Genomic DNA, 21583 nt, shown 5'->3' on the forward strand with positions numbered 1-21583 from the left:
TCCAGTGCCTGTGGAAATGCCAAGGACAGAATAAAGCTTATAATTGGTGACTAGACAGTGAACCAGGAGAAGATGTTCAACCAGCCTTCTGTCTTGATGGGTATGGGGGAGGGTTGAAATGCTCATGAAATCTAGGCCATATACTCAAAAAAGCAAAAGGCATAGACTCTGGAGTCTTGGGGCCATCCTCTGTCTCACAGCTGCCTTCATGCACAAGCCCTTCTTCCCATACATTAAAGTCACGCTGAGGCCAGCTTCCAGGACTACACAAAAGAGCATTGAGTATCATCCAAGAAGTTCTAGCTCTCCAGGAATCTTAATGGAGCAGGCCCACAGTGACAGCACACAGGACCTGCACAATGCCCAAGTGAAAGCTTCAGAGTCCTGCCATCCAATCTGCCAGGGTGTCTGTGACCTCACTTTGTTCAGTCACACAAAGCCGTGTTCTTTTGATAGTGATGTGACTCTCCTAGGAAGCAGGGAAGGTCCTCTTCCCCACCCCCACAATTGCCTTCCCCACCATTACACCACCTGCCATGCTTAGGCTTGCTCCTTCTTGCTACCCGCCATGAAATAGCCACCTTTGTAAGAATCCAGGGCTCTCAGCTTTTGTTCTCCCCCCCAGACCTCAAAAAGGATGTTTTGCCTAGTTCAATCTTTAGCAATTACTATACAGGCCTAGAGTGCCTTTCCTAAGTTACATGGGGGTCATCATCCCTCACTGAAGGACTCATCAACCTGCCAGAGCTTAGGAAATCACTGACACCAGAGGAGATGAACATTTAAAGAAGTGAATTAGGAACTGCTTTGCCCCAGGCAGGTTTTTACTAATTTAATTCTCTCTCTCTCTCTCTCTTTCTCTCTCTCTCTCTCTCTCTCTCTCTCTCTCTCTCTCTCTCTCTCTCTCTCTCTCTCTCTCTCTCTCTCTCTCTCCCCCCAAGGAAATAGTTCTATTTTACAAGCTTTGTGCATTTGTGCCTACATTAAAGGTGAGGGGGGAAGAAGACTTGAAATGAAATTCTCAGAAGAAGATATTCTTTCCAGGTGTCATTAGCAGAAGACTCCAAGCATTTGGCCAATCCCATCCAATCAAACTTGGTCCATGTATGTACTTAGAAAAGAAATCCACAGGATGCTGGAGAACTGTTCATTTTAGACCTCCCAACAGTCAGTGCAGATCACCTCACTATCAACTTTTCTGTGGTAAATGAAATAAATAGACTATTCTTGTTGTAGTGTAGAGTAAGAGTAACTGGAGATAACCTTGATCTTTAACAGGTCATTCCAAACCTATTACGCCTAAAGTTTTCCCTGTCAGACTATTTATTTACTGAGGTCAAACTTCAATTCCTTATATAGGTGATATAGGTTTATTTAGGGGAGAATATCTTATTCATGACCTAGGTAACCCTCCTGTTTCCTTTCTTCATCTGCCTTTTCCAGTCACTCATTGTGAGGAAAGAATTAATGTGTCCTTTTGAGAATCCAATGGTGACACTGGATTCTCTATAAAAACAGTGTAGTCTATGGTAGGAAGAGTACTAGCTATACAAGTAAAGAACTTGGATTCAAATCCCAACTCTTAGTTACTTAGAGGTGACCTTGGGTAAATCAATTAATCATCCTATTTTAGTTTTCTTCTCTGTGAAATCCAAGTCAAAGAACTGGACCAGACCACCTCTGAGTTGTATTCCTGCTTTGGATTTATGTTCCATGATCCCATGAGATTTTTAGCCATTTTACCAGGAAAATTCTACTGTTTATAAGCGATTCAGGGCAGGGAACTTCAGACCATTCAGTTGGTTAATTTGATAGCAATTCTGGTGAAAGTATTATAAGAAAAAACAAATATTTTAAAAAATCATGGAATTATAGATTTTTTTAATTAAAAGGTATAATGGAGATCATTGAATGCTATCATTTAGCCCATTTATTTAATTTATGATATTTAATTCAATTTAAATGGCACATTGGACTTGGAATCAGGAAGACAAGACCACAAATCCTATCTCAGACACTTAAAATCTGTGTGATCCTGGACAAAGCATTTAACTTCTCTCGGACTCAACTTCCTCATTTACAAAATGGGAAAATTAATCATACTCACCTCAAGATTATTGTAATGATCAAATGATTTAATATATGCAAAGCTCTTTGCCAACTTTAAAACACTTTACAAGCCCTTGCTATGATGATTATTATTATCAATTCAAGACTTTGTATATATAGATAACAGGGTCTATTCCACTCCTCAAGTATTTCCAATAATAGATAATGTGTAATTATGACCTTATGAGCTAGCTTATTCATTTAGGACAGATCTATTTGTTAAGTAATTCTTCTTTAAAGTGAGTCAAAATCAGATTCTTTATAATTTCTATTCCCTTGGTTCTGATCTCTGCCTTCTGGAGACATATGGACATAATAAAGAGGGTGCTAGATTTGGAGTCAGGAAGACCTCCTTTTGAAACCCATCTCAAACACTTAAGGGTTGAATGACCTTGGGGTCCCATCACCTTCATCACCTAAAACTAAGAACATTATACTAGATGACTTCTACACTCTCTTCCAGCTCTAAATCTATCATCCTGTGATTCTAATTCTTCATCTAAATTATGTATCTTTAAGTATTTGAGGATATGGTCTCTAGCAGCCATTTTTCTCTAGATTTAAAATAGCTGCTCCTTCAACTAATCTCCCTCACTACTTTCCTAGACACATTCCCAGAACTTCCTTCCTAAAATACAGCATTTAGAATAATATAATACTCTTGATATGACTCTGACCAGCCCTGAAGTAAAACAGAGACAGCTCTATTCCATTATTCTACATACTATGCTTTTATTAATGTAAACTCCTTCAATACACTAAATTGTATAGATCACCACCCACCCATGCCTAATTATTCTGTACAACTCTTATCAGTAATCTCCCATAAATTCATGATGGGAATCTATTAAACCTGCTTGCTCTAATTCTTCTAACAGTTGAGGAAGACAATGAAGTGTTAAGGCTAGCAATTGATGGTCTCTCACTCTTGATTCCTGACCAGGTTTTAATACCTTCTCTTAAGGTTCTGTATTTTGTAGCAAGAATGTCAAACTTTTTTACAGTTTTTCTAAGAGTTAATCCATTTATTTTTCAGAGATCAAGGATCTCACATTTGAAATACTTAGGCTTAGGTTTATGGATAGTCCAAAAACTGTGTGATTCTTAGTACCATTTCCCATTAAACTATTCTAGCACTGTGAATAAAAGAACTAAAAGGAATACATGGAGTCTACTAGGAACTAAATTATATTTGTATTTTTTCATGGGGTTGACATGGCCAAAAATTTAATTAAAAATGGTTAGCCTAGTGGTTTTTGATCCTCTCTCTCTTAATCTAGTCTGGTTTTCCAGAAAGCATCCATAATCTATTACCAGCATTTTACCTGAAATCTTCTAATCATGGTAGAATCTGTTGGAATTTGCAATCTGATAATGTAACCTTTCAGAACTAGGGTTACTTCCAACCTACACTGAAGCACTAGAGCAAGACTCTTTGACAGTCTCTATCAAGAATTCTAAGATCAGAGAACTAGAGGTAGAAAAGAGTTCAGAAGACATCACATTCATGATGGGGATCTACTCAACCTCCTTGCTCTAATTCTTCTAACAGGTAAGGAAGACAATGAAGTATTAAGGCTAGCAATTGATGGTCTCTCACCCTTGATTCCTGACCAGGTTTTCACTTTAAAAATGAAATCTTCATTTTAAAAATGAAGCAACTGAGGTCAAAGGAAATTACATAATTTGTCCAAGGACACAGTGAGTGAATATCAAGGATAACATTTGAGCCTAGGTCCTCCAGAATTCAGAATCAGTGTTCTTTCCCTTATTCTATACAACTATATTGGGATGTTGTTTGTTTTCTAGCAGTAGCCACGTTACACTGTGACTTATATATCCCCCAAAATCTCAAATGCTTTAAATAGATGATAATGAGCTCCTAGAAAAAGTGATAGGGGCAGCTAGGTGGCACAGCACCAAACCTGGAGTCAAGAGGACCTGAGTTCAAATTTGATCTCAGACACTTTAGCTGTGTGAATGGGGCATCACTTAGCCCATTGCTTTGAGAGAGAGAGAGAGAGAGAGAGAGAGAGAGAGAGAGAGAAGACAGTAATCATCAGGGGCAAACATGAGTTTATCAAGAACAACTGACACCAGACTAATTTTGTTTCATTTTTTTGAAAGATAAGTGAATGGTATGATAAAAATATTTTACATGTAGAATGTAGTATTTTCAAAAAAAGACTTTTAAAAATTCTTTCAAAATGTCCCTTAGGACAAGTTGGAGAAATCTAGGGCAGATAATAGTAAAGTCAGGTTAATTCAGATTCAAACATGTGAATTGAAATTATGTTGATTAATGGATCAACCTGGAGAATAATAGTTTTATTTCAATGATTTTGTCCTTAGACTTTTTCTATTCAATTTTTGTATAACTAAGATGGAGTTTATGGAACTCCGCTTCTTCAGTGGGAGCATTAAAACAATATTTGTCCATCTTGAATCCAGCGGTGCCTCTCTTCAGTTTTTAAATATTCTAGATATTAGTTCAAAGATCACACAGTAAAGTTCTTCCAATATTTGGAAATGTATTTTGTCTAGTTAAATGATTTAAAATCATTTATGACATCTAGATATTCAATTATTATCTCATGGTTATTGTGGAATGTTAACTGCCCATGTAGTCTACTTCCTTCACTTCTGATCAAGAAACTAACATTTAAAGATGTTAAGTGAGGTCCACAAGATCACATTATAATAGTAAATAGCAGATTTTCCATCTTAGTCTTATATCTTCTTATAGTTATTTCATTCTCACCTTTACTATATTCAGATTATTATTGACTGGAAAGATGGAAGGAAATTAAAAATTCAAAAGGTTGACTTAGTCTTTATCATTCATTAATATGTGAAAATGGGATTTGATGCATTTTTCTTCATCACAGATCCAAGATCAGTGGGTAGATTCTGGAAGAAAGCAAATTTAGACTCGAAGTAAGGAAGAGGAAAACTTTCTAATTGAACTATAAGTGATGAGTTCTCCCTCACTTAAAGTTTGTAAGCAGATATTAGATAACCCTTGTCTTTTAGAGAAGATTCTTGTAAGTCACAGGTTGAACTAAATGACCTCTGAAATCCCTGTAACTTCTAAGATTCTTTGAATAATATGTCAACCACCTCAAAAAGCAAGTCTGTCTATTTCTTCTCCTCCTTGCCCTGAATATAATTTGGCAGTTATCTTTATGATTTGCTAAACTTAGATTCTGCAACATTTTGAAAAGAGTATGCCAAATTCTGGTCCACACTATTATAAATATCAGAACTGGGAAAGGACCTCAGTAACACTCCTACAAAAGAAAATCTTTTATAATATGTTTCAGAGGTTACCATTCAGCCACTAATAGAAAAAATATTAAGTTATGGAAGAACCTACTACTTTCCAAGGAAGAACCCACTACCTTTTCCAATTTGGAAAAACTCACTACATTCCCTTCCTTTTTCTTTTTTCATTCCCTTCCTCTTTATTTTCTTCTTTCCTCCCTTTCATTTGCTGTTCCTTTTTTCCTCTTCTTTCCTTCCTTCTTTCCATCCTCTCTCCCTCCCTCCCTCCCTCCCTTCCTTCCTTCCTTCCTTCCTTCCTTCCTTCCTTCCTTCCTTCCTTCCTTCCTTCCTTCCTTCCTTCCTTCCTTCTTTCCTTCCTTCTTGTTTTCTTTACTACTAGTTCTCCCATACACAGTCAAGGAGAAGTAGTCTAATCCTTCTTGAAAGATTCAACTTTTCTATTTGATACTATAGCTACTATATCCCTTCTAGGTCTTCTCTTCTCCCCCAGTTGCATTTAAAGATCATGACCTTTGACCCAGAGGTTCTATTGCTTAACCCTTACTCCAAGAAAGTCAATGAAAAACAGAAAATTTCCACATATGTCAAAATATATGTAGAGTACTTTTTGTGTTATAACAACACTCAGCAACAAAATAGATGATAATCAATTAGGGAATGGATAACTATATATATATTATATATATATATATAAAAGTAATAGACTATTTATATGTTTTAAGAAAATGTGAATATGATAAGAAGATCATGGAAAGACTTCTTTGAACTGATACAAACTGAAGACAGTAAAACAGAAAAGAATATGAATGATGAATATAATAATGTAAATGAAAAGAACATATTGTGAAATTATAAAGAATAAGTTCAACCCCAAGAAAACATAAAATATAAAAATCCCCCCTTAACCTCTTCACAAAGGTCAAAATCAACAATGAAATTACTGAAAAACTGCCCAAAAGGTCTGATTACTCTTTTATATATTAGGCAAGTTTAAAAATATTTTTCTGATCTTACTTTTTCTTTCTTTTTCTTATAATTCCTTTTTTTAGACATGGTTTCCAGGAAGAAGACAGGGAGAGGAATATAGAATAAAGTCTAAAATATAGAAACAAATATATCAATAAAATCTATGCTAAAAAATCTGGTTTATTTACTTAATCCTTTAAAGGACAAAAAGAGGTCCTTTGCCATTATATATTCTCTCTTCTAGATAATTTTATAGTTTCCTAAACTGTGGCCTCCAAAACAGTCACACATCAGACAATAGACAAGACATGTGAACATTTCTATTGGCTCCACCCTTGTCCTGAGGTGAGCACTGAATATATGTCCCCTGACCCTGAGGGGAAGGCAAATGAGAATGACAACCTTCACCCTACAGCCACTTCCAAATATAGCAACACCACTATACATACCTCTACTCTAGGGGCTATATTTTATAAGACATTGATCAGTTATGGAATGTCAATGGAGTGTCCAATTTGAACACAGTATATCAGATTGTTGTTCCAAGGATGGTACTTGTATTGACCACAAGGTAACTCACCTGAATAGGACAGGGAGGGCACAGGATTATCAATAGTCACATGTGCATACCATTAGAATAACCCTATATATTTTCTTAGTATTAGTGGGAATGTTATGAGTCACTAACTCCTAGCTAAATTGAATTTTTAGTCTGAACATTTCCATCTCTTTTATCATTGATTTGTTGTATTACATATGCTAATAGATTCCATAAATGTGCCCTTTCTCTCCCCTCCTGCCCCACCACAAAAAAAGTGCCTAGGTTCCTTTGATTGGAATTCCCCACAGACCTAGGCATTGGCACATCTATCTTTCTCCATCCCTGTCTGGGAGAGCTTGGATTCTCTCACTTCTTTTCTCATGATCTACAGTAATAGGATCCAAAGGGCAGAAACTTGGTTCCAGCCTCCCTGATGCTTTGGTTCACCCTCATAAAAAGTTATTGGTGTCAGAGCAGCTCTAGCAATTGACTTTCCCCCACCCTGCTTCTATAATTTCCCTTCCCCCGGCTGTACTGTACAATAAACTCTAATGAGCTCTCACATTCCCTCACCGTGTACTTCCACCTCCGAGTCCAACGAGTAGCGAAAAATAACTTCCTGCAGAAAACTTGAATGACCATGAGGTTCGAAGCACCTTAATCAATTTACTTAGGGATTGTTTAGACTTTACATTTCACAGAAATAGGACTCCAGTAAGTACAGGGAGGGTGGGAAACATAATCTCTGTTAATGGACAATTTGAAAGAGGAAAAAGTGAATCTGTGGTTCAAAGTGTCTTTTCAATGTTTTGTTCAGAAATAAGAGATACATAATTTGTTGATCCAGTAGAACAAATTGTTCTAAGGGCCTTTACAGTTGATTTCCCAGAGCATATACTAAGATACTTCTGATTTTTTTCCTTTTAAACAATTTCAGGGTTATAGTGTTAATTCAGTAGCTTGATTTTTGTGAATATATTTGTGGCTATGTACATACCTGTTTGTACAAAAAGAAGATTAAGAGCCAGTCACAGATTCAAGAATATCTGGGTTCAAAGTCTAGCCTCTGAGACATACTAGCAATGTGACCCTAGGTAAGTCACTTAACCCTTAAATGTCCCAAACAATTTTCCAAGACAGAGACTAAAATGTGAGGTAATTACCAGTCTATTATGGTAGAAAGAATTTCTTCAGTAAGTGTACCCTACAGCAAAGAACTATTATTAGCTAATCCAGACTTGAATATGTCTATGAGTTTATGTATGTATGTGTATGCATGTATATTAATGGGTATATTATGTGTGAATATTTTATATACATATATATGCATATCTATATGCATTCATATACAAATTCTTACAAAAATTTGAAGCTTTAATAAGAATATGAAAGTTTATATAATATATCCCTCATGCTATATGACTTATCATTCAACTCTCCATTTTTAGCACTCCAACAAAAAAAAGCACCATCTCATTCATTAAGAAATAATTAAGTGAATAAAATAAAATTGGTTTTGAGAATTTTGCAATGCCTCTTCAAGAGAACTAGAGATGGTCTACAATTTGTGGGGATCAAGAGCTGGGAAAATTTGGGCTAGAGGCACAAACACTGCAAAACTCAAATATCCTATTTTCACCCTGTTGAAGTATAAATGTTCTCGCAATGCAAAGCCCCAGGTTTTATTGAGGATTCCTGAGATTCCTTTCTATTGCCAAAGAAAGCAGGTTTGGGCTCCTTATCTTACCTTTATGTGATCTTTCTCAATCACTGCTTTAATTGAAATAAGTGAATGTGTCATAGCAAAAGACACTAAGGAGAAATGGAATAGTTTACTTGGATTTCTTCTAAAAGCATCAATCTTGTTAAATTTTACTTATCAGTATTTCTTATCTTTAGTCCCTTTTTATTCCATTCCCTCTATTGAGATCTTTCCTTGATTTCTTCACATTTCACCTCTAAAACCTGGTCACTGCCAGATAAATCTTAAAATATTCCTTGCAGCTAGGTGGCTCAGTGGATAAAGCACCGGCCTTGGAGTCAGGAGTACCTGGGTTCAAATCCGATCTCAGACACTTAATAATTACCTAGCTGTGTGGCCTTGGGCAAGCCACTTAACCCCATTTGCCTTGCAAAAACCTTAAAAAAATATTCCTTTCTACAAGTCACTCTTCATCAAGAATAATCTTTAATAATCTTTAACTATAACTTATAAAACATGACCAAATTTCTTAGTAATCTGGCACATTGGACTCTGCATTTTCCCACTCCTTCCTATTTATTTTTCCAGTCTCTTTTGTCTCTAATTCCTGCCTGACTCTGTAAGAGCCAAATATATCTCTTCAGTTTTCCAAATATGCTTGATTCTGCCTATTTCTTCTCCCCAAAATGTCCTTCTCTCTTTGCTTTTCACCATTTCAAATCTTGCGCAATCCTTCAATATATAGCGCAGAATCCACATCCTCCATGATATTTTCCATGGCTACTCTAGCTGAAAGTGATCTCTCTCCTTTTACTTCTTTCAGTCTCCTGACCTCCTCCCCACTCCTTTTTCCCCCTTTAAAAAAATTATTTATTTAAGGCAAGGGGTCTAAATGACTTGCCCAAGGTCACAAAGGTAGGTAATTATTAATTGTCTGAGGCCAGATTTGAACTCGGGTCCTCTTGACTCCAAGGCCAGTGCTGCACCACCTTTTTAATCTATACTTCTCACTTAGTCCTACTTTAATGTTGTGCAATGCCTTGCACATGGCAGGTGTTCATCTGCTTAATTAAAATATGGAAACAGAAATGTGAATGGTTAAGTTGTCTCCCTTTGCCATTTTGGTCTTAGAGTTTAGGTTCCTTTTCAATGGAATTTCATAGTTTAATTGAACTTTCAAGGCACCACACACAGAGCCCTGAAAAATGAAAGTGTTTACTGTTATAATGGCTTATGAAAAATAAATTTTGCCTCAGAACTCATAAAACAAAATGACAAGTGGATGCACTAGTGTGTTTCTGTGTGTCTGTCTATGAGCATTCTCCCAGGATCAATATTTTTGGCAAAAAAGGAAAGATGGCTTTTACAGGACATAAACCATCATTTTTTAACTTGCAATGGGAAGATGGATAGTCTTGCACAATTCAAGTTATGTTTACATGTGCATGTGAATTAAGTGCACATATAGAGATATATGTGTGTATATATATAGAGATTACTATATAAATGTGTATGTATACATGCATGTGAATATGCACATATTTATATATACTTATGTGTTATATATATATATATATATATTTATTATATGATTCTCTGATGAGAAGTATAACCTTCCAAGCTTTGAAGCAGTGCACAGAGATTGAATTGCTATACTACATGAGAGTGAACCAGCTTGCCTTAAAGCGGACTGTCTATAATTCCCATTTTCATAGAAATTTATAATGCCACATGAATCCTGGTGGTGTAATAGCTACCACCGTCTTCCTTCCATTTCACACTGGAGCTACGTTTTGCTTCTTTCTTTGGGGAGAGGTAAATTTGAGAGGAGTATCCACTGTTTACAGTAAAAGGCTGTTATAGAATTCTTCAGGAGACCAAAAAAAAGAAAAAAGAAAAAAAAGAAAGCAAACGTTGTAAGCGGGGAAAGTGATGAATGCAAGAAACATTGTACCTTGGGGATCTTCACTAGGGCTTTCAGAATTGAACAATGTCCTTGGGAAAACATAAAGTGCAGGACCAAAACAATGAGGCTTCATTCTACTTCTGGTTAATAGAATAAAGGTAGCCATGAGAGCCATGACTGGTATTAGGAGACTATACCGTGATTCATGGACATTTATTTAAGCTTTATATCATGTCAGATTTTGGGTTTACTGTTCTTGGTTAGATACTTACTTCAAAACTCTGCTCCTCAGGCTGAGTTCATAGTCTGGACCAATAGAAATAATGAGAACCTGCCGCCCCCGCCCCCCACCCAGCAATGCCACTCTTAAACTTGATCCACCCATGATGTCTGCAGGATGTTCCTTCTACTAGATTATCACTATTCATAATAACATATTCTTAGTCAAGTCAACAAACTCTTTCTTAATTGCTTACTATATGCACTGTGCTAAATGCAGAGAATGTAAGAATTCCTGTTTCCTAGGAGTTCACACACTTAATGGAAGGAATGCATATAGATAACTTTGTACATACAAGATCTATACACGGTGAATCGAAGATTATCTCTGAGGAAAGGTACTAGCTTTGGGGAGAGGAGACTGGGAAAGGGTTCTTGTAGAAGGTCTGATCTGAGTCTTGAAGGAAGTCCAGAAGTTGAGGTAAGAAGGGCAAGCACTCCATTGTGATAGGATAAATCAGATACACTGGCCAAACCAGTGTAGGGAGCACCTCTACGTAAAGTGCAGTTCTAGCCGAGGTAAACAGTACAATGATATGCATATGGTATTGTGCTTATCTAGGACATGAAAGCCTTGCCAGCGAAATTACATGTATAAAAGTAGCTCTAATGAAAGACCGTCAGTTCTAAATGAGTCATACAAATGGGCTCTACTTTAGGAAAAGTAGAAACCACTCTGAGTTGAAGAGATCAGGGAAGTCTTCAAGGAGGAGATAAAGTGAGTTAGATTTGGGCACAAGGTTCCTCATCAGGAAAATGAAGGTAATGGACTAGTGACAGCTCTTTCAGCTCTAAATCTGGAATATTGTGACTTGTAACAGTAATTTCACAAGCTGCTATAGCAAATGGGTCTTCCAGATTATTATATAGTTCAATCAAGGGAATCATGATTAACAGTTATTAGGTATTTCTAAGCTAATATCAAGGTTCATTTTGTAGTCAACTTCCACCTCAAAAGCCCATATACTCAAAGTCAAATTTATGTCATTACCGAAAACACCAAGTTCGTCATACCTTCTACTGCTTCTGGCTCATTTGTTGTTTTATCCTTTCTCAAAAAAAGACCATGACATCAGGGAGGTGATGCCATGACAAGCAGGTGGATTGGATTTGAGTGAGGGCAGGCTGTGCTAAGTCACCAGCCTCACTTTCTCCTCCAGAGCCATCTGGGTCCAGTGATGAGATATGAGTTAGGATGACAGAGATGGCCCTGGATGACATCAGGATTAAGTGACTTGCCCAAGGTCACACAACTAGTTAGTGGCAAGTGTCTGAGACTGGATTCAAATTCTTGTCTTCCTGACTCCAATGCCAGTACTCTATCCACTGTACCACCTAGCTGCCCCTTTTGGTTCAGTAAACCTATGTGAGACTGGAATACCCAAGATCCTTTAGCATCAACAGGTTATTACTTATGAGTTAATCCTTTGCTAGCAGTCAGGAGTGCTTGCCCCAAGGAATTATCATGACTATGGATATACCTAATGCCAGCACAATCTAGAGAAGAAAACACCATGCAGATTAAATCCTTCAATTCAAGGGAACATAAGAGCTAGCTCATACATATAGAATGGTGAATTTTGCAAACATATATTAACATATATTATCTCATCTGATCTTTACAACAACTTTATAAGTAATAACTATTCTTTTTTAGATATGTAAATTTTACAGATGCTTTTACAGTTAAGGAAACTGCCTCTGCTTCTCAGAAATCATATTAGTAGTGGCTGAGGCAGAATTTGAACCCAGGTTTTCCTAACTCCTTGTTCATCCTCCCCCATCCACTATAACAGAGGTCCAATCAAGCAAGTATTCTGCATGTTCCTGGTATGACCTCCAAACTGAGTCACTTTATGCTATCTTCATTCTATTTTTATAATTTTCCTTTGTACCAGCCACAATGTCCACTCTTCCCTTTTCCATGATATTGGTTGGTCCAGGTTTTTGTCTTTCATTTGCTAGACTGCTTTCTAAAACATTGTATTTTATGTAAAGGGGATGAAGACCCTCAGAACTGGGTCAGACATTTGCTGGAGGTCATTAAGGGGCTACAAAATAGAGCATACTTAATCCTGCTATTCCCTTAGTTTGATTCGGCTTCTTATGTTCACTTTTAAATTCCCTGTTTTCTTTCATGCAAAGAAGACAATCAGGACTTAATTAAATTTTGCAATTGCTCCTGAAAAATTCCAGACCTTCCAAGATGCAGCAGTGCTTTCCTTCTTGTTCCCTAGAGAACTCTCTACAAACAAAGGAGTGCAGAGATAGCAAAGAATAGTCACCTGCTGCAAACTCCAAAGGTTGTTGCCAATTGTTTAAAGGTGACCTATCCCAAAGTATTTGGGATCCCCTTCAGAGACAAGAAGCATTTCAGAGACTAGTTAATCTGAAACCCTCATTTTAAAGATAAGGGAATTGAGACCTAGAAGGACTGATTCTCCTGCCAGAAGAGACGGAGGTAGTTTGGGGCAGCACCTGAGCTAGAACCTGGGGCTCTCATTTCTCAGTCTGGTATTCTTTTCACTGTGTAAGTTCAGTAAGCATAATGATATTGCTATCAATATTCACATTAGAGCCCAATTAGCATGAATATTAATGTCAGCTAGAATTAAAAACCCAAGGGAGCTGCTGCCAACCCCAGTTTGATGCTCTACACATCCTGTGGCAGTTAGTTGGGATGACTTTAAAAAAGTTCCCTGACTCCGGAATCCATGAAAAGAGAAAGAACTCAGAGCAGGCAATTTCAAATATGTCTTGTCGTGAAACAATTCCCTGGCCAGTACTGGGTCTGTCAGTCCTAGGGAACTCTACCTATCTCTCTAGGAAGGCAGTATGAAAATATGGATTTTTGTTTTTAAGATATGGAAGACAATATTCCATTAAGGAATATTTTTTTACATGGAGTTAGAAGACGTTTATCAAAGTAAGACAGCACTAACAATCAGTCCTGGACAGAAGCCTCCTTATTAATGAAGGGGAGGGTATAATTTTTAATCTGCCTGAAATCTTTTATCAATTGATCTCACATGATTTACTGTGGGTTTTATTCTATAAGAATTATGAGCCCTGTCTGTGCCTGCAGAGAGACCAGGGATTTTTATTGTGAACCATTGTTTCTGACACTGTGCCTCTCCATCTTGACATCATACCATCCTCCGAGCAGACAATGGGCTGATTTTGTTTCATTTTATCTGGACACTCTTACCCCGTCTCCATGGACTCCCACAGACTCTGTCATGAAGTCATTCAATGAATTGAAGCTGTCACATTTAAGTAAATATGGAATTAATACCTCTGTGCAAATATTATGAAAGAAAACAACTATATAGGATCTGTAAACCTGGAGAGAAAGGAGGTTGGGGTGGCAGACACTAGAAATGCCAAGAAGAACCTGGTTAGCATGGAATTTTAATGAATGACAAGTATGTGTTTCTAAGCTCTGATCCATTTCCACTAAGGACATTGCAGTTTTTGTGAACAAAGGAAATTTTGTGTGAAAGTATTAATAACAATCCCTAGAACTTTAAAGTTTACAAAGGGCTTTACAAAAATGATATCATCTTATCCTCACAACAACCTTGAAGAGAACTATTATTATCCCATTTTAAAGATGAGGAAACTGATGCAATTGACTTACTTGTAAGATCTGTGGTCTTAGAGCTAGTAAGCCTAAATCTGAGGACAGATTTTAACTCCAAATCGAACAGAGCATTTCACTGAGCCTCTTAACTGCCTCTTATCTTGTACCCCTGTCCGGCAACATCATCACCTAAGACATACTACCAAAACTCCCATAACCCCTTGCCTATCTCTGTCCCTAAACACACATGCATACATGTACACTATGTCATTCTTGACCAGGATCCACTATTCATAAATAAGGCTTCTCAAGGTTCATTTGATTGAAATGAAGTATTAATTCTAGTAATGCAGGCAGAAGCCCTAGTCTTAATACCAGGCTCCTCAGTGGGTTTTGTCTTTGCTCATGGTGGATCCCCTACCTTTTTTCCATATTTCTCAGTCCATTCAAACTCCACCGTGTTCAAGTGCCCCTCTGATGGGGAGATTTCCACAAGTCTCTAACATGAATGTATCTCTTTTGTTTCTTAACCACTAGCTCTTAAAATCAAATGCAAACTCAAATAGTTAGTCATGTATATTTTTTCCAATATGTGTGTGTATGTGTGTGTAATTGTTTCCTTTATGTGCCTTTGCCTTTCTCTTTAAAATTTCAATGAATATAGGGGCTAGGTCTATGTCTTAAATTTAGTATGGATCCCATTTAATCAACAAGCTTTAATAAATACTTACCATGTGCTAGGTCTGTGCTAAGCACAAAATGAAATGCAAAAACAGAATTGCTGACCTCAAAGAGCTTACCTTCTCCTTGGGAGACAACATGCAAGCCACTGGACATGCACAATATGCACAGATTAAATGAAAATGCTGGGTATATGAATAATTTTTGATTGAGCTGACAATAGGACTGGGGGATAGGATGAGGTTTGGAATGAATCATAAGTGTTTTTATAAACTGCCCATCTCTTTTCTTAGGAACCTTTTGAACTGTCATAAACTTGGTCATATCTCTCTCCTCTTCCAAACAAGATAGGTCCTTTCCAAAGATCCTGTTTTAAAATGACCCATTGCAAAACATCTCCTTTACTTCAGCTCTTGTAGGACAGAGTAAATAAGCCAATACATCTTCCAAGGTTCTAACTTTCAAAAATTCAAGTATCTTTGCTAGTGATTCTGTTTCTCTTTCAACCCTTCCCTAGTACATTGTATTTAATGGGGCAATTCTAACATTGCTTGATTCCATTTTCCAAAGAGAATTTGCTTCTCCGTGAAGCACTCTGAAGCAGTTCCATGCAACAGTGAACAAAGCCTGGTCCTCAAAAGGTTTGCTTTTCTTGGTGAAGAATATGGGAAGAAATACTCTGAAACTGACATTTTTGTAGACATTTCTCATCTTTTTCAGGATCCAAACTCTCAAGAAGAAGATCCTTCTCCAAACTCTATCTGCTCTCACGTGAGGGTGTGTTATGTCATGTTATGATGTCTAGTTTTGTATATACTCTAGTTATGAGCTGATAGAGCATCAGAATGCCAAGGAAAATGTCAGAAACAAGAAGCAACATGTTAGAAAAGTGCTACTCCAAAATAAAGCCCTGCTTTTATTGGAGAACAGATCTGCTAAAAGCTGTTATTTGAAATATCTGTAGATACTTTGGATCTGTGAATAATTGCTATCTGCACATCTCAAATTCTTTACAGTTTTCTGTTCGACATATCTGTGTGAGGCTATAAATAGGGAAGCACTGTCGCTCACTGTATAATACAGTCTCTCTGCTTTTACAACTCATCATGAACTTCTATGTAATTTATTTTTTATTGAAGAATTCCAATTAATGGCTTCCTGGTGATTTTAAAGCCTCAAATTATCAGTCTCTGAAAACAAAGCAGAGAACATAATTATCATAAACCGAGAATTTTTCATTTTGAAGCTTATCTGTTTGTGCTAAGTATCTTGTCTGTAAGTAATTAGTGCCTTTATTTTTTTTTCAGTAAAAATAATGACCATTCTATGCTACACATCCAAATTTTGTTAACTGCTAGATGTACTGTATATATTATATTTGAAAATGCACCACCTTGGACTAGTTTTAAAGTATTTCATCAAAAGATAATGGCAACAACAAAATCCATCTGTTTGTCAGAATAAATTATGTGGCATGGATTTTAAAAACCTATTATATCTCTTTGCTTTCTTTCTAAGAATAAAAGCTGCACAAAAATATGTACATGCTATTTATTACCATGGTGGCACAAGAAAAGACCAGTTTTATCAGTCATTTATAATTCCTAACTGCTAATCAAATTGACCAACCAATCACTGAGTTGTGGAGGGTCTTTCATCTGATCATTTCAGAATGTTTTACTATAGATAAAACTAAGAGTCAATGAAATTAAGCCAATTTGGCTAAAATAACACAAGCCGAATGGTTTATGTAAGTGGCAGACTCAGGCTGAACCATGTCATAAAAGACTAGGATTCTTTTGATAAAAAGGGCAGAGATAGATGTGATTGCCCTTAGACATATATACAAACACTCTTCACATCAAGGACTATTATGCCTGAGGATGAAGAGCAAGGACCTACTCTGCCTTTTTTCTTCTCCCTTCCCTCACCATGCCTAGGACAATTCTCCTTTTAAAAGAACTATAGCCTCAATTCTTACAGTCATATCGAAATGTTCTCTTGACAGCAGGGACTATTTTTAGTTCCTATCCCCAGGATTTAGAATAGAGTCTGATTAGTACATAGTAAATGCTTAATAAATGTTTGTTGACTGACTAAAAATTGTCCAAACAAGTTAACAAAGAGGTTTGCATGTATGTGTGTCAATGTGTAGGTTTCTGTATCTTGGTAGAGAGTAATTTCAAGGAGTGAGTGAACAAGAAGGGACAAATGCTTAAAATATATTTGAATTTGAAAAATAACTGACTATATCTCTGATCTCTTCACTGTACATGTTCCTTTGAACAACACAAATCATAGCCCATTTGTACCTGCCCATCCTTTGTGATTCTTGCCCATGATTTCTCAAAAGTTTATCACTGGGGGGTTCCAAATGATATTCTGGAGAATTTTGTCACATTCTTCTGGCATCTCAGGTAAATAAGAAAAATATATAAATAGTCCACCAATTCTTCCCTCACTCTTGCCATATAACATGTAAAGATAACAAAGTCTATCATCTTTTATGATCACACAATTCTTTGATGACATCCTTTTCTCCAGTTATTCTTTGTAGTTAAGTATTGTAAACTACTCACACCGAGAAAGCTGGGAAACAAACCTAATGCGCCAGTCACTGTGCTAGGTACTTTACAAATATTATTTCATTTTATCCTCACAACCACCCCTGGAAGTAAGATATTAGTATAATTCTCATCTTGCAGATGAGGAAATTGAAGCAAACACAGAATAAATGATTTGCCCAGGGTCGCACAGATAGTAAACATTTGAGGAGGAATTCAAACTCATGAAGATGAATCTTCTTCACTTCAAGCCCTGCACTCTACCCATTGTGACAACTAGAAAAAAAAGTTTAGCAAGAAACCTAAGTGAAGAACTTCTACCCCAAGGGCAATTAAATATGAAAATGGAAGAAAGGAAATAGAATAAAATTGGAAATAATCTGCCACATTTTTATGGGTTTTTTTCATTATCAAGGAAAATAGTGGCATCATCCCACTTTGCATTCTAACATCCCAAGCACAAATATTTTCAAAGGGTATAATAACTCTAGAGAAACTAGGCGGTATAGTGGAAAATACCAAACCTGAGTTGGGAAGTACTTATCTTCCTGAGTTCAAATTTGACTCCATAAATTTTGCTAGCTGTGTGACCTTGATTAAGTCACTTAGCCCTGTTTGCTTTAATTTCTGCATGTGAAAAATGAGCCAGTGAAGGAAAGGGCAAACCACTCTGGTATCTTTGTCAAGATAATCCCAAATAGAGTCACAAGTGCAACAGGACTGAACAACAATAACGTTTTCTTTAAACTACTTTTGATCTTTACTCTTTATTTCTGTATTATGAGGCCACATTGCTCTTAATCTTTCCATTATCAACCACAGAGACTTAAAAGGAATGTCTGTGATCTTTCAGTCTTACCCACACTCAAAATGAATTCCCACTATACTATTATACTATTATAATTACTTGATAGCTCATCATCTAGAATCTGATCAAATAACTCTAATAAAGGGGGATCACCTCACTATTAGTACCATTCCATTTTGTGAGAGATCCTACTTGTTAGGAAATGTCTTCTTACCTCATGCCTAAATTTGTTTTGTTTATTTTTGTAATTTCTACCTATTGCTTCAGTTTCTGCCCTCTAGGGTCAAATAAAACAAATCTTTTCCTCCTCTACATTTACCAAATAATTAAACACAGCAATCACTCCCTGTGGTCTTCTTCCATAGACTTAACATCCCCAATTTCTTCCAACAATTCTCATGATATAGCCTCAAGTCTTTTGGACTTCTCTTTCATGTCTCCTCACCAAGAAGCTTCCTTTCCCTTTCCTCCCTAACCCTTTCACCTTTGTTTATGTGCTATCTTTGACTATTAGACTCTAAACTCTTGGAGGGCAAGGGCTATCTTTCTTTTTTCATGTTTGTATCTATCAGTGTTAAGCTCAATGTCTGGTACATAAAGACTCTTAATAAATGTTCATTGACTGACTAGTTGATGAAACCAGCTCTCTCTCAACTCCTGTGAGCCATCCTTTCAATTAACAATATTTCAATTTTTCTTCAATGCAAAGATGCATCTGATGGATGATGATAACTCTACAATAATACTGATAATGATATAGCTAGCATCTATATATAATATTTTTAAGGTTTGAAAGTACTTTAAAATAAAATTTTAATTTATCTTCACAATGCTCCTGGAAGGCATGTAGTTATTATCACCATTTTACAGTTAAGGAAATTTGAGGGATATGGAAGTTAAGTCCCTTATCCCATATCACATAGTTAGTTAGGAAGCATTTGAGTCATATTTGAACCCTGGTCTTCCTGATTCCAGGACCAGGGATCTATTCACTGGGTCACTCAGCTGCTTCTAGGTGATCCAGTTCATCCATCAATATGTTCATTCAAGTCATTTGACAAGGCACTCAGATTTTAAGGACCAGTAGCTTAGTTGGTTGTTCATATTGAGGTTAATTGGTTTTCCAATAACTCTATGATCCTTATCACCATCCACCATGACTCTTCCATTATCATAATAGAAATGGAAGAGGGTTACATAGTCCTGAGGTCTATTTTGTACTTTTCTTTATTTACTGAACTGACATGACCAAAGAATTCATCACCAAAGAGCCATCATACTAGCAATGAACCTCTCCAAGCTTAAGAGGGACTAACTCTGAAATAAGCAGAATCAAGTATTAGAATTGCACACTAATTCTATCTAGCATGGTCACTCAGGATTATTTGTACTCCATGATGAGGTATCTAAGTATGAGTTTCATGGTTATTGAGTAGATACAGGTTCTCCAGGTAAGCAACAGAGGAGTGAAAAATGTAAAAAATAGCATTCATGATTAAGAAATGAAAGAATATAAAAAAATATATACTATTACTTGGAAAGCTTTTGTCTATATCTTTTAAGATTTTATTTTCTGAGGGAACTACATGTATTAAATCTAACAAGCAAACAACATTGCAAAAAATAAGAATGACTATATCTTAATAATACAAGAAATGGGTGATTAATGGTCATGGGAGTCATTTCTGAATTAGTTGCCTATGTCCAGTCATAATTACCAAGTTACAGAAAATCAGTACCAAATTAGAAGAAAAATTAAAGATGAGAAGACTCTGCATGTAATTACAACTCCCAGATGACCTAGTCAAGCTAGTTGTTGAAACTGAACAATGGAAAATGAACAAAGTTGAAGGCAATAATAGATTGTCACTATTTCTTACACAAGATTAACTTATATAAATGTGGAGGCTTGATCAGAGGATGTTTTATCAACTGCTTTCTCCTAATGTACTTTGCAAAATTATAGAATTTAAAGGGCAGATAATAGAGACCAGGAGATATAAGGTACACTCCTATCAGATTTTAAGTGACTTATTTTGCATCTTGTAAAAGGTGAATGATCAGTGTAAAGTGTCATGAAGTACTTATACTGCATTCCTTCTTAAGGAGGTATGAAGCTCTTTAGTCAATTTGATGGAATTATACTGAGGCACTAGCCATGTCCCTGGTGGATTAAAACAAAAAACAAGTTCTAAGGAATCAGTTCAGAGAGGAGTTATGTGAATTGAGAAATGAGATCTCTCTAAAGATGGGACTCAGCTATTGAGTTCTTCACTTTTCTCCTTATTCCTGTTGGAGAATGCAGAGAATGGAAAGGGATATTTCACTCTCTTCCCCTTATCCTTGGTGCTGACATTTTGCACAGAGCTATAAGAAATGCCTCACTTAACTGAGAATAGATCCAGATAGTTGAACTGTTGAGTGGAATAGACCTAGAAAACCAGCTGAGTAACCTGCTCAGCAGAGAGGCTACAGTCAGGGGATCAATGTAAGAATGCAACAAGTAGATAAAAGATATTTGGACCTTGAAGAGGTAGAGGTGAAAATTGTCCTGCCTATGTGTGTTCCCTTTGTATATTACTCTAAGAGTACTCTCTATATGTGGTTCTGCTTTTTTCATTGATGCTATGTGTATTTGCTGAAGCAGGTCCTCCAGATTTGCAAGAGAAATATTATGCTGCTACTATTCATGCTAAACCAGTTCAGTAAATGCCTTTTCATTAACTTTTTTCTCTACTTAATTAGAATAAAGGAAAATACATTGATGGGGGGGGGTTGTGAATTATAGATGCGAGGATCATAGAGTACTTTGAACCCTAAAGAGTCCCTAAGAAGAATCAACAAGAAAATGTATTTTGAGGATAACTATAAGGAGTGTTATATGAAATAATTATCACAAAAAATGTCAAAGGATCCGAGAGACCAGAGAATCTAGCCAAGACAATCTTTTTCCAAGAAAAGATGCAGCAACCAAAACAACATTGGTTATATTAATAAAGATAATATTAACTATCATTTCTATAGAGTTTTAAAATGTACATATGTTGCTCATTTGGTTTAGAAGTCAATTAATTTGTAAAATATTAGGGAGGAGAATTGTGGAAGATTATGAGGTTTATTGCCTTACAAAATAATGAAAAGCATTAGGGGGAAAACAAG

At 36.4% G+C, this 21583-nt stretch overlaps 1 long non-coding RNA gene across 1 annotated transcript; it reads left to right on the forward strand.

Moving 5' to 3' along the window:
* Positions 1-839: 839 nt before the first annotated feature.
* On the forward strand, positions 840-6524 carry LOC141514059 (uncharacterized). Its single transcript, XR_012475941.1, has 3 exons — positions 840-1203; positions 3498-3661; positions 6444-6524. It is a non-coding gene; the product is annotated as an uncharacterized LOC141514059 (long non-coding RNA).
* The last annotated feature ends 15059 nt before the right edge of the window (positions 6525-21583 follow it).

Source organism: Macrotis lagotis, chromosome 1, assembly GCF_037893015.1.
Source record: "Macrotis lagotis isolate mMagLag1 chromosome 1, bilby.v1.9.chrom.fasta, whole genome shotgun sequence".
In the NCBI taxonomy this organism is placed as follows: domain Eukaryota; kingdom Metazoa; phylum Chordata; class Mammalia; order Peramelemorphia; family Peramelidae; genus Macrotis; species Macrotis lagotis.